Source organism: Notamacropus eugenii, chromosome 1 (assembly GCF_028372415.1).
Source record: "Notamacropus eugenii isolate mMacEug1 chromosome 1, mMacEug1.pri_v2, whole genome shotgun sequence".
Classification (NCBI taxonomy): Eukaryota; Metazoa; Chordata; class Mammalia; order Diprotodontia; family Macropodidae; genus Notamacropus; species Notamacropus eugenii.
In genome coordinates this window covers 546281483-546293616 of record NC_092872.1, presented here as the reverse complement: position 1 = coordinate 546293616, position 12134 = coordinate 546281483, and the positions used below count along the sequence as shown (strand labels likewise).

The 12134-nt window shown below is 38.2% G+C and overlaps 1 long non-coding RNA gene across 1 annotated transcript in view; it reads right to left on the bottom strand.

Annotated features, from left to right (window-relative positions):
* The window catches only part of LOC140520331 (uncharacterized), a 139894-nt gene extending 135130 nt beyond the window's left edge, over positions 1–4764 (bottom strand). The window contains exon 1 of the long non-coding RNA XR_011972459.1: positions 3390–4764. This is a non-coding gene — a long non-coding RNA (uncharacterized lncRNA). The remainder of the gene's footprint in view (positions 1–3389) is intronic.
* Between the last annotated feature and the right edge of the window lie 7370 nt (positions 4765–12134).

Below are 12134 nucleotides of genomic sequence, written 5' to 3'. Positions count from 1 at the left end.
GTCACAGCTCAAGAACAATAATCATAGTGCCATGGGATCACTGCTTTCCATTTCTCCCATGTGTGAGGAAAAGGAACAATATGTTTATAAGAGGTTGCTTCACTTACCTAATTCTTCCTGAACCAGCCCTTCCTGGCCAGCAATGGGAAGCAAACAGAAGTCTGTAGTTTGAGGAGCTCAGAATTTGCTGACTCTTGAGAGAAAAGTGACATAGTGCAGGAAGTTCTCACAATCCAGTGCAGAAAGGTAGAGATAATCAATGCATCCTTTTCAGATCATAATGCATTAAAAATTACATGTAATAAAAGGCCATGGAAAGAGAAACCAAAAATCAATGGGAAACTAAATAATCTAATTCTAAAGAAGGATTGGGTTAAAGAAGAAATCATAGAAACAATCGACATAGTGCAGGAAGAGCACTAGGAGAAATATAAAAAAGAATGCAAAAGAAGGATCTTTCCATATTCAGGTTTTATTGTCTTCTAGTTAGAATGAAAATAGTAACAGTCATATTCCTGAGAGAGTCAGCTCTGCTGTCCCATCAGATGCCTCCTCTTCAGATTGGATCTGTGCCTCAGCTCAGTTCAGATGGCATTCTTTGATTACTTGAGATTACAGCATCCTGGACCTGCTGTTCCAGGGTCAGGGATTTTAATGAGTTCCAGAGGGCACATTGGTTGATGTGATTCCCTTGACTCCCTTAACTATGAAGCAGGGAGCTACTCTGGTGTCTTGAGGGCTCTTCCTAAACATTGTATTCTAGTCTCTTCTCCAGATATGGATCATGGAATTGAATGGTGTTTGTTTTAAAATATATTTTCACTTTCTTCATCTTAAACTTGCACTCTTTTTCTGCTTTACATATTGATCACTAATCTGCCTTGCCTTCTATCTCCTTTCACTTCTTCCTTTCTATAATGCTTTGTTTTTGTTTATCTCTTAATATATAAAAAAAGTTAATAGGAGAATAAGTCTAGAACTGGTAAGCGTGCTGGTTTTGGAGTCAGAAAAACCTGAGTTCTGAATCCATCCTAACAGATATTGACTGAGGGACCCTCACCAAGGCATGTAATTTCTTATTTTCTCTGGTTCCTCTCCAACACTAGAAATTGTTTATTCTATTGATTACCTATCCAGTAGAAATTCAACATCACTGACTGACTAACTGAAGGTTGGGTGTGAAAATGAATTTTTTTGTAATTCAGAGAAGCAAGAAATAGTGGCTATTTTCTTCCTCCTTCCATTCTTAGCCCTATCTCTTACTCACATTTTGAATTCCTTGTTCTATTATGGTGTTCTGCTCCCCATCTCAAAAAGAGCAATCTGTTTAAAACTTTAAAAACTGCATTCATCAAGGTTTCTTAAATTCAATAAAAAATGGTGAAAATCAGGTTAAACTGGTCAAAATTGATTCAATCCAGGTTAAAAGCATTCCAAACTAGGAAAAACTTTTAGGTCAGTTTATATGAGTCAAAACAGTTCAAATCAGCCCAAATCAGTTCTATGTAGTTTAAACTGGTTCAAATTAGTGAAAGTCAGTTTAGGCCAGCTCAAACTGGTTTAAAATGATCAAAACCAGTTCATACCAGCCAGAATTAGTTCAAGCAGCCAAAAATTAGATTCCAACAAGTAAAAACCATGCGAAACCAGTTTAAATCAGTTCAAAATGTTCAAAACCAGTTTGGACCAGCTCAAATCAATTTAGCACTGCTGAGGCTGGTTACATTTTGCAGGGAATCATAGCTTCTTCAAATTTTGTTCTAAAATGAACTCTGAGGCTAAAGTATACTGAACAATGTGTGAATTCAGGAATTTCAGACCTGGAGTCAGAAAGATGAGTTCAAACTCTTTCTCAGACACTTAATAGCCAGGTGACTTTAGGCAAGTCATGTAGCCTCTATTTGCCTCAGTATCCTCAATTATAAAATGGGGATAATAATAGTACTTAACTTCTAGGGCTGTGGTGAAAATCAAATGAGATAATATTTGTAATGCACTTGGCACATAGCAAGTAATGTACTAGATACCATTGCTGTTAATTATCATTATTTATTATTAATGTAGTATATTGTTTTAGATTTTAAAACTACCACACCCGAGTTCCACAAAAGTAGAAGGAAAAATGAAGACAATCTTCTTAATAGGAAATATCTTGAGATTGCCTCTAGTAATTGGTCTATGATTCTTTTCTTTCCATTAATCTTGACAAAGTTGAATACTGAGTCTACATAAGCCATTATTCACAAACTCGCCAACCTCTATCAATTTTAATAATCTCTTTCCATCAATCATACTTTAATATCTATGGAAAAAATGTACAGTGTAGTAAGGGAAGCCCTGGATTCGGAATCTACCATTCTGTCATTCTCTTGAAAGAAGTTGTTGATTGTTTCTATAACTTGTTTAACCCACTGATGTTTTAGGATTAGATTTAGTTTCCAATTAGTTTTTAATTTATATTTCCATGGCCTTTGATTACATATAAGTTTTATTGCATTGTGATCAGAGAAGGATGAATTGACTATCTCTGACTTTTTGCACTGGATTGTGAGATTTTTATAGCCCTGTACATGGTCAGTTTTTGTATGTGTGCCATGTACCACTGAGAAAAAGGTATATTCCTTTCCATTTTCATTCAGTTTTCTCCAGAGATCTATCATATCTACCTTTCAAAGGTGTTTCTTGTAAGCAACATATTGTTGGATTACGATTTTTAATCCATTCTGCTATCTGTCTCTGTGTTATGGGAGAGTTCTTCCCATTCACATTCACAGTTATGAATCTGTCCGTGTCTTTCCCTCCATATTCTTTCCCCTTGTTTATTCTTTTAGGTCTCCCTTCTCCCTTCCCCTCAATAATACAATTTTAATTTTGACTACTGCCTTCCTCAGTCTTCTCTCCCTTCTTTCAACCCCATCCCTGTGTGTCCCCTTTTCCCTTATTACTTCTTCCCTCCCTTTTAGCTTCCCCTCCCTTTTTTTTCCCCCTTCCCTTCCTAATGGCTATAGAACTAATTGTATTTCTGTACTTAACTGAGCTTTTTGTACCCTCCTTAAATCCAATCAGATGAGAGTACCTCTCAAACAATGCTCATCTCGCTCCCCTCTTTCCCTCTACTGTAATATTATTTTGTGCCTCTTCCTGTGATGGAATTTATTTTTTTCTGCCTCCTCTTTTTCACATCTCCCATTACAATTCCTTTGCACCCTTAAATCACATTTGCTGTCATCACATCATTTAATTTATACCCACTCCCTCTATCTATGTATATCTCTTTTATATTTCATAATAAATATGCAATTCTCAAGATTAACGAGTCATCCTCCCTTATAAAGATATAAACAGTTTAACCATATTGTACAACAAGTTTCTTTTTTTCCCCTGTTTACCTTTTTATGCCTCTCTTGAGAACTGTGCTTGAAGATCAAATTTTCTCTTGAGTTCTGGTCTTTTCATCTGGAAGGTCTGAAAATCCCTTATTTCATTCAATGTCCATCTCCTTGCCTGAAGTATGCTGCTCAACTTTGCTAGGTAATTAATTCTTGGTTGTAGTCCCAGTTCCTTTGTCTTACAGAATATCATATTCCAATTCCTCCACTCTTTTAATGTAGAAGCTGAAGGGTCCTGTCTGATCCTGCCTGTAGCTCCTGAAGAGTTGAATTGTTTCTTTTTGGCTGCCTGCAGCATTTTCTCCTTCACTTGACAGTTCTTGCTATCTCACACTCCTTGTACCTTACCAAAAGGTGAGGACCCTGGATTCAGGAAGCCAACCAGAGGACAGAGGAACTACTCACTCCTCCACTTTTTGGGGGGGCCAAGAGGACTAGGATGAAAGTTCTATTTCTATTTTGGGCTATGGCTGCTATCTCAGCTACCATAGCACTTCAGTGGTGTAGACAAAGGAGGATGGTAGCTCAAAAGGGTCACTCTCCAGAACAGAGTTGCAGGAACTAAAGCTCCTGCAGCTGCCCAAGGCCCTGAGCTAGGTGGTAATGAAGAAACTTCTCCTTATCCTGTGCACACACCAGTCATCCACCTTTCCTTGGCCGAGGCTTCTTCAGTGAGGTTTTCTGTTTGGCCTCATAGAGAATTCCAGTGCTTCTCAGGATCATTGCAGAGAATGAGAGAGGCTGGCTCCATTGCAGGGGCTGCCTTACTATCTTCTGCCCCTGCATCCTCTTCCTCCCCACAGGATTAGTTTGTGTCTCTGTTGTTTCTTCCTCACACCCCTTGGCCTGGCTCATACTTCTTGCTGTGGGATAGCATGGGGATGGGGTGTCTATGGCAAATAAATTCAGACTCAACTTCCTCAAAAAAAAATTAAAACATTAAAAAAAAATGTAGATCTCTGTGTCTGTGGCACAGGGACTTTATCCCACAGTTCTTGAGTCTAAAACTTGAGGCTACATGTGTTGTGACCTCTGGTTCTTTCAGCTCGAAGTTAAAATGCTGCAGCTTACTTGATGTTGAGCTGACTGGTGTTGGAAGCAGAGGTCTTTTTGGGTTTTCCCACAGTTACCCAGGAGCTAGCTTGTTAAGTGTGGAACAGGAGTTGTCTGGACACAGGAGGTCTTCTCTGCTGAGCAACTCAGTGGTTGTTGATCATGTCTGTGCTAGTGTCTTCCCAATTCCCCTAGCATAAGGAAGCATGCCTGGGGTCCTGGTGTGGCAATTGCTGACTTCAACCTCTGGGGCTCAGGTTTGTTGAGGTGGGGCTGTCTGAGACAATTCTGATCCTACACTGGCACCATTCAGAGACAGTAAGAGGAACCCTCCTTAGCAATCTTTATAGCCTCATGGGCTAAGAGTCTATTTACCCCTTCTGCTGCTTCCACTGTTCCAGGGTTTTTCCTGGGGAGATGTTATCTTGACTCATCAAGATCAACAAAGGAAGGGAGATAACAATTACCAATCTCTCCACTATCTTGGCTCCCAGAACCAGAAATTCCAGAATCTACCTTTCTGGTATGGATTCTTGGCCTTGCTTTTTAATAGCTGTATGACACTGTACAATCCATTTCACTTCTCTAGGCCTCATATAAAATGGGAGACATGATCCACTCCAATTTGTATAACAGAGTTGTTATGAGGAAAACACACATTGAATGTTTTGTTTTTTTTTCTTGAAGACACAATCAGTGGCTGGATATTCAGGTGGAAATGGTTCAGCTACCTTTTACCTTTGCCCTTCACATCCCTACTCCTATTGCTGAGTTGCTCACAAAGGCTGCATTTTGCAGAATGGTCAATAGTAACCATCCTTCATTCTCTCTAGACTCTGCCACCATGCCCCAATGTCAGCAATATTGGCCCTCCAAATCTATTTTTTAGCTTCCTTTTATATTCTGTCTTCCCCCCATTATAAGATAAGCTCCTTGACAAACTATCTTTTGGCTGGTATTTATATCCTTTCTACTATGTCTGGAACATGTCTTATTCAGGCATTTTCAATCATATCCAAGTAGGGATGTTATTGGCATGTTGTGATTTTCTTGTCGGCACATTGTTGGAGTGTAATTTTCCTATTGTAGTTTTGGAATAAAATTGTTAGCATATGGGTGGCATGTAGTTGGTGTATAATTACAATGTGGTTTTCAAATAAAACTATGAGCATGTTGGTGTGTTTTGGTATTTATGTTTCACATAAAAGTGTTAGCATGTAGTTGCTGTGTAGTTGCTTGTAAATGACAGGTTGTAGTTTTTAGTATGATTTTGGCATTTTGTTTTTGACATTGTGATGCCACTATGTTTTTGTGGTGAATCATTTTTTGAAGGTATGCAACTTTCCCCTTCTTCTTTCCTTCTTCTTTGCCAGATTGTTTAGAAGACAGATTTCCTTCTCACTTCTCCAAAAGAATAAGACTATTCACCTGAGATAGAAATTTTTTTTTCCTTAGGTTGCTAGGCAAATTACATATGTACATTTTAAGACAGTGGTAGTATATTTAGTATTTATCTATGTTTTGATGGACTGTGGGAGACAGGGATCACAGAAGTACAAAAGAACAAAAAATCCTTCCAGTATCCTTTGTATACTATCCCCTTGAGGTTGCATTGCATTACAACTCTGGCAAGTATTTTTTTAAGGTGGAATTTTTTAAATAAAAGGGAAACATTGACAGGATGTCCACCAGGATGCTTCTGGCCACAGGCTCATCAAGTTGATTAGTAGACTTGGGGAACTTTGAGACATCCCTGGATTAATTAGGACATTGATGTGCTAGGTACCTGGGTAGTTTTGACTGATTAATGCAAATCTTTAAAAAAAAAAACTAAAAACTTATGTCTTGCAAAACAGCAGTTGTTCTCATTCAGAGACCTTGACTAAAACCACATGTAAGGCATCCAGAGTCACATCTAAGCTAAAATTCACCATCTATGGAAGACTTGCATAGAAAATCTCTACTCGAAATTTGAGAATAAACCTAGAACAGGGCTGAGGAACCTGTGTCCTTAAGGGCACATGTGGTCTTCTAGATCCTTAGGTGTGGCATTTTGACTGAGTCCAAGTTTTACTAAATAAATCCTTTCATTAAGGGAATTTGTCCTGTGAAGTTTGCATTGAGTCAAATGACTGCACTTGAGATCTTAGAGGGCCACATGTGAACTTGATGTGCAGCAGGTTCCCCACACCTGATCTAGAACAAAGAAAATACTGTTCAGCTGAAACTCATTTTATTAGCCCCTTTCCCAGTAATCATAATAAAATAGACCTAAGGTGTAAATTCTTGGTCTGCCAAGTATTTAGTAGACTACTGCTCCTAGGCATTGGGAAGAGCTAAGCAACACTCTGTAGAGTGAGAAAAGACCTACAAATAACTTTTTCAATAGAGTGGTTCCTGAGCTTTTTAGTCAAAGGACTAGACTCTCTGGCTGATGCTACAAAGATTGAAAAACCTGGAATATGTTACCAAGATTGAAAGACCCAGTGTTGGGTTGTGTCCCTGTCAGCTGAGGGCCTGCATCACTATGCTCATTACCCATTGGCTAAAGAGGAGTTTTCTTGGCGAAGATACTGGCATGGTTTGCCATTTTCTTCTTCAGTTAATTTTACAGAGGAGATACAGAGTCAGCTGAGGTTAGGTGACTTACCCAGGGTCACACAACTAGTAAGTGTCAGAGGCAAGATTTGAACTCACAAAGAGGTCCAGTACTTTCCCCACTATACCATCTGGCTGCCCTATGCCTTTTAATAGATTAAGCTAAAAGCATATCAAAAGACATAGTACTATGTTTACTGAGGAAAGAGGGAAGAAATCCTAATTTGCCAGGGAAAAAATATTAGAGACAAATAGGGAAAAACTCTCAAAACCATCATGTATTAATATATTAAATATATTAAGCAATCCAATAAAATGGAAGAGTGAGAAGCTGAAAAAGAAAACAAAAAATGAAATCTTTTGATTAAAAGAAGCACATTTAAAGACAGAGACCTACAGAAAATAAAAAGGAGTGTCTACAAAATTATTTGCTATTCTTCAAAAGCCATTCTCCAAGAGAGAAATTAGTCAAAGGATATGAACAAAAAGGTCTCAAAAGAATAACAGACTATCAGCCACCAAAGGAAAGAATGCTTTCAAATCACTAATAATAAGAGAAAGTAAAATCAAAACAACTAAAAAGTTTAACCTCACACCCTAAAAACTGGCAAAGATGACAAAAAATGGCAATAACCAATACTGGAGAGGTTGTGGGAAAATAGGACAATGATGCATATTTCATTGATCTCTGAATCTTAACAAATGTTTTGCAAAGTAAATAAGTGATATGGAAATAAAGTGACTAAAGTATCTATACCCTTTGATCCCAAGATTCCATTTTGGGGCTTATATCACAACTAGTTTATTGATAAGAAGAAAATACCAATATATGCAGAAATATTTATAGCAGCACTTTTTATGACAGCCTGGATTTGGAAACAAAGTAGATGCCCATTAATTGAGGAACTGCTAAACAAACTGTGGTACATGAATGTAATAGAATATTAAGAAGTGAGGCATATGATGAATGTTTATTGCAGCTCTCTTTGTGATGACCAAGAACTGGAAATTGAGGGGTTGCCCATCAGCTGGGGAGTGGCTGAACAAGTTGTAGTATATGAATATAATGGTATACTATTGTGGTATAAGAAATGATGAACAGGAAGACTTCAGAGAGGCCTGGAAGGACTTATATGAACTGATGCTGAGTGAAAGGAGCAGAACCAGGAAAACTTTGTGCACAGCAACAACCACAGTGTGCAAGGAATTTTTCTGGTAGGCTTACTTCTTCACAGCAATTCAAGGATCTAAAAAATTTCCAAAGGACTGTCGAGGCAAAATGCCTTCCACATTCAGAGAAAGAACTATGGAATTGGATTACAGAATGAAGTGACAATTTTCTCTTGTGTGATATTTTGTTTTGTTTTATGCTTTTTCCTGTTCATTTTAATTCTTCTAAGCAACATGACTAAGGTGAAATTCTATTTAATAGCAAGGTATGCTTTGAAACTCTATAAGCTTGCATACAATCTTGGGGAGGGAGCAGGGAAGGAGGTGTAAGGAGGGGACAAATCTAAGATATGCAGAAGTGATTGTAGAAAATGGAAAACAAATAAAATAATAATAATAAAAAGAAAATCCTCTAGTTCATTGAATGACCATTTTCCCCCTGAAGTATTATATTCAGTTTTTCTGGGTAGGTGATTCTTGGTTTTAATCCTAGTTCCTTTGACTTCTGGAATATCATATTACATGCTCTTCGATCCCTTAAAGTAGAAGGTGCTAGATCTTGTGTTATCCTGATTATATTTCCACAATACTGGAATTGTTTCTTTCTGGATCCTTGCAGTATTATCTACTTGACATGGGAGCCCTGGAATTCAGCTACAATATTCCTAGGAGTTTTCATTTTGAGATCTCTTTTAGGAGGTGTTTGGTGAATTCTTTCAATATTTATTTTACCCTCTGGTTCTAGAATGTCTGGGTAGTTTTCCTTGATAATTTCTTGAAAGATGATATGTAGGCTCTTTTTTGGTCATGCATTTCTGGTAGTCCCATAATTTCTAAATTGTCTCTGCTGGATCTATTTTGCAGGTCAGTTGTTTTTACAATGAGATATTTCACATGGTCTGCTACTTTTTCATTCCTTTGGTTTTGTTTTATAATTTCTTGAGTTTTTTCATAAAGTCATTAGCTCCATCTGCTCCATTCTAATCTTTTTAGATTTAGAATTATTTTCTTCAGTGAGCTTTTCAACCTCTTTTTCCATCTGGCCAACTCTACTTTTTAGGGCATTCTTCTCTTCATTGACTTTTTGGATCTCTTTTGTCAATTGAGTTAGTCTATTTTTTACTGTGTTATTTTATTCAGCATTTTTTGCATCTACTTTAGCAAGCAGTTAACTAATTTTCCTACTTTTCTTGCATCATTCTCATTTCTCTTCCCAATTTTTGCTCTATTTCTCTTACTTGATTTTCAAAATCCTTTTGTGAGCTCTTCCATGGCCTGAGATCCATTCCTCTTTTTCTTGGAGGCTTTGGATTGAGGAGCTTTGACTTTTTAGTCTTTTGTTTGCATATTTTGGTCTTCCTTGTCACTGAAGTAAGATTCAGTAGTCTGATTCTTTTTTCAGTTTGTACTAATTTCCCTAGCCATTTATTTGACTTTTGATCTCTTTGTCAAGGTAGATCTTTGCTTCCAGTAGGGGTGGGGGTGTCCTGTCAGCTGCTGGATTCTCCCATAATCTGTGGGCCTAGAATTCCAGAAACAGTTGCTGTCTCTGCCCCTGCTGCTACTGTGGCCACTGCAGGTCCCTCTACCCCTTTCCCCCTCTGCTGCCCTGGGGCTGAGGCCAGAACACTTCACTCTCCCACATTGGTTCCACAGGCCTTTTCCACTTACCTTCCAAATTGTCCTTGGTTTTTGGGATCCTGAAGTCTGGAAACTGCTACAGGTGCAAGAGAGTCAGTCTCTCCAAGGCCTGCTCAAGTCCTTTCTGTTCTGGCATGGTCCATACTGGACTGCGTTCTGCCTCCTGTGTGATGGGATAGACACTTCCCAGTGACCTTCCAGGCTATCTTGTACTGGAGATTTGCTTTATTCTGTGGGCTCTGCAGCTCCAGAATTTATTTAGAGTCATTTTTTGCAGGTATTTGGCTGGACTTGGGGGCAGTGCTCTAGAAAGTGTGTGCTGTTACTTGACTATCTTGGTTCCACCCCAAGGGACTGACATAAGCTATTTCTAAAGCTTAGTCTGTTGTGTAAGTCTTCTACTTTTCTAAGTTTTGCTTAAATAATTTGAATTTTTGTTTGCAAGATAAATCCAATGCCTTTGATCTGTATATCACATTATTTGTGAACCAACAGAGAATAGAGAGGATTAATGCTTAGATATTGGGATATCAGGGCAAACTATGGTGCAGGGACACAGAAAGTATTAGAGTTTGAGCCCTGGCTCAAAAGTATTGGAATTAATCCTGGCTGGGAGCTGAATCAAATGGCAAAAGTAAATTCTATGATTTTTATTTATTAGAGTTTCAATAAGCTTCCTTAAAGTCAGAACTAAGTAATTGTAAAACATTTAGCACAGTGACTGTCATATGGTAGGCACTATATAAGCATTTCTTGATATTATTATTATTGTTGTTGTTGTTATCTCTCATTTTACATTTGAGGAAACTAAGGTACAGAAAGTTTAGGAGACTTGATGAATGTTATATAAGTCATAGTAGAAATGTGGATGGATAATTCCAGTGGGAGGGCTTGCTAGGCACTTTTCAGGACTGATAATGTACCTTTTTTGTCTACCTGGCACCCAACCCTTACCTGTAGCTCCAAAAAGCTATAACACAAGTAGTAACCTATGAAAGCAAGCACCCTGAAACATCTAGGAGGGCCTTCTATCACAGGTTCTTCAATCTGCTTTTCTAAAAGGAAAGGCAACTTTCGAGTGGTTGACAATTACTTTAATCAAGCACATATATCATTTACTTAGTTCAGGGGAAAAGTCAGCACCCTGAACTAAAGAGAAAATATATAGAAATTAAGATCAATAGACAGTGCTTTGAGCTGCCTGACATAAACAATACATGCATCATAGATCAATAGACAGATCCAACTGTCTGACCATTACATACACAGTTACCAGAGAGAGAAGCACCAACATCTGGGTTTTGAAGCCAGGGGGCCCCTTAGCAGTTTCCCACAATCTTGTCTGGTCAGCCACTTCCAATGACTAAGCCCAAAGTGAAACCTCACCTCAGAATATATTTTTCAGAGCCAGAGGATATCACAACCCTTGAGAACTACTGCCTCATTAACAAAAAGTGTGGGCCTTCCTACAAATCTTCCTTAATCAAACTCTCCTCAATGGGCAGGCCCATTAATGGGTGGGGAAGATGTTCTTTAATTACATTAAAATAATTAACAATAAAAATACATATACTCTTTCTAGTTAAAGACTCTTGATTATACTAAGACAAAAACAGCAAAAGATCCTACTTTGCTTGCCATTGCACTCCACCCTTCCATGACCCTTGGCCTTACAATCTCAATGGCCATGGATCCTGGAACAAATAGAGGAACTGTACTTTTTGATCTCAAATCCAGGTGATTTAAGTGGGTCACATTGGCCTCTTAATGAATGGGAAAGATCTTCCCATTAAAAAGCAAAATTATATTAACAATAAGTAAAAATGCATTATTGATACAAAACCACAGCCTGGTAAAGCATCTCAGCAGACAAATTATAGCAGGTTAATGGTAACCAATGGCTTTCAAACCCAATGCTAAGTTAGGGAAGTGTCTATCCAAAGCATATGAAGACTTCTACCATCAGAATGGGTGGATGAGGAATATTTGTTAAAACAGGCACAAAGGCAGTTAAAGCAGTTGCTGTAGAATGCTTAGAGCTTTGTCAGACATCAAAATCTCCAAAGTCATCCACTGCATCCCGGCCATCACCAGTCATCCTGATTTCTGTCTTGCAACTGGAGTTTGATGACTCTGCAAAAGAGAATGAGACTGATGACTCTGCAATTCTGCCTCACTTAAATCCAATTCATGGGCAAATCCAGATATTATCGAATGGTATCATTGGTCCTCTTCCAAAATAATGGACAAAGCAATAGTTAGTGGAGCTAGTTTTTGATCAAT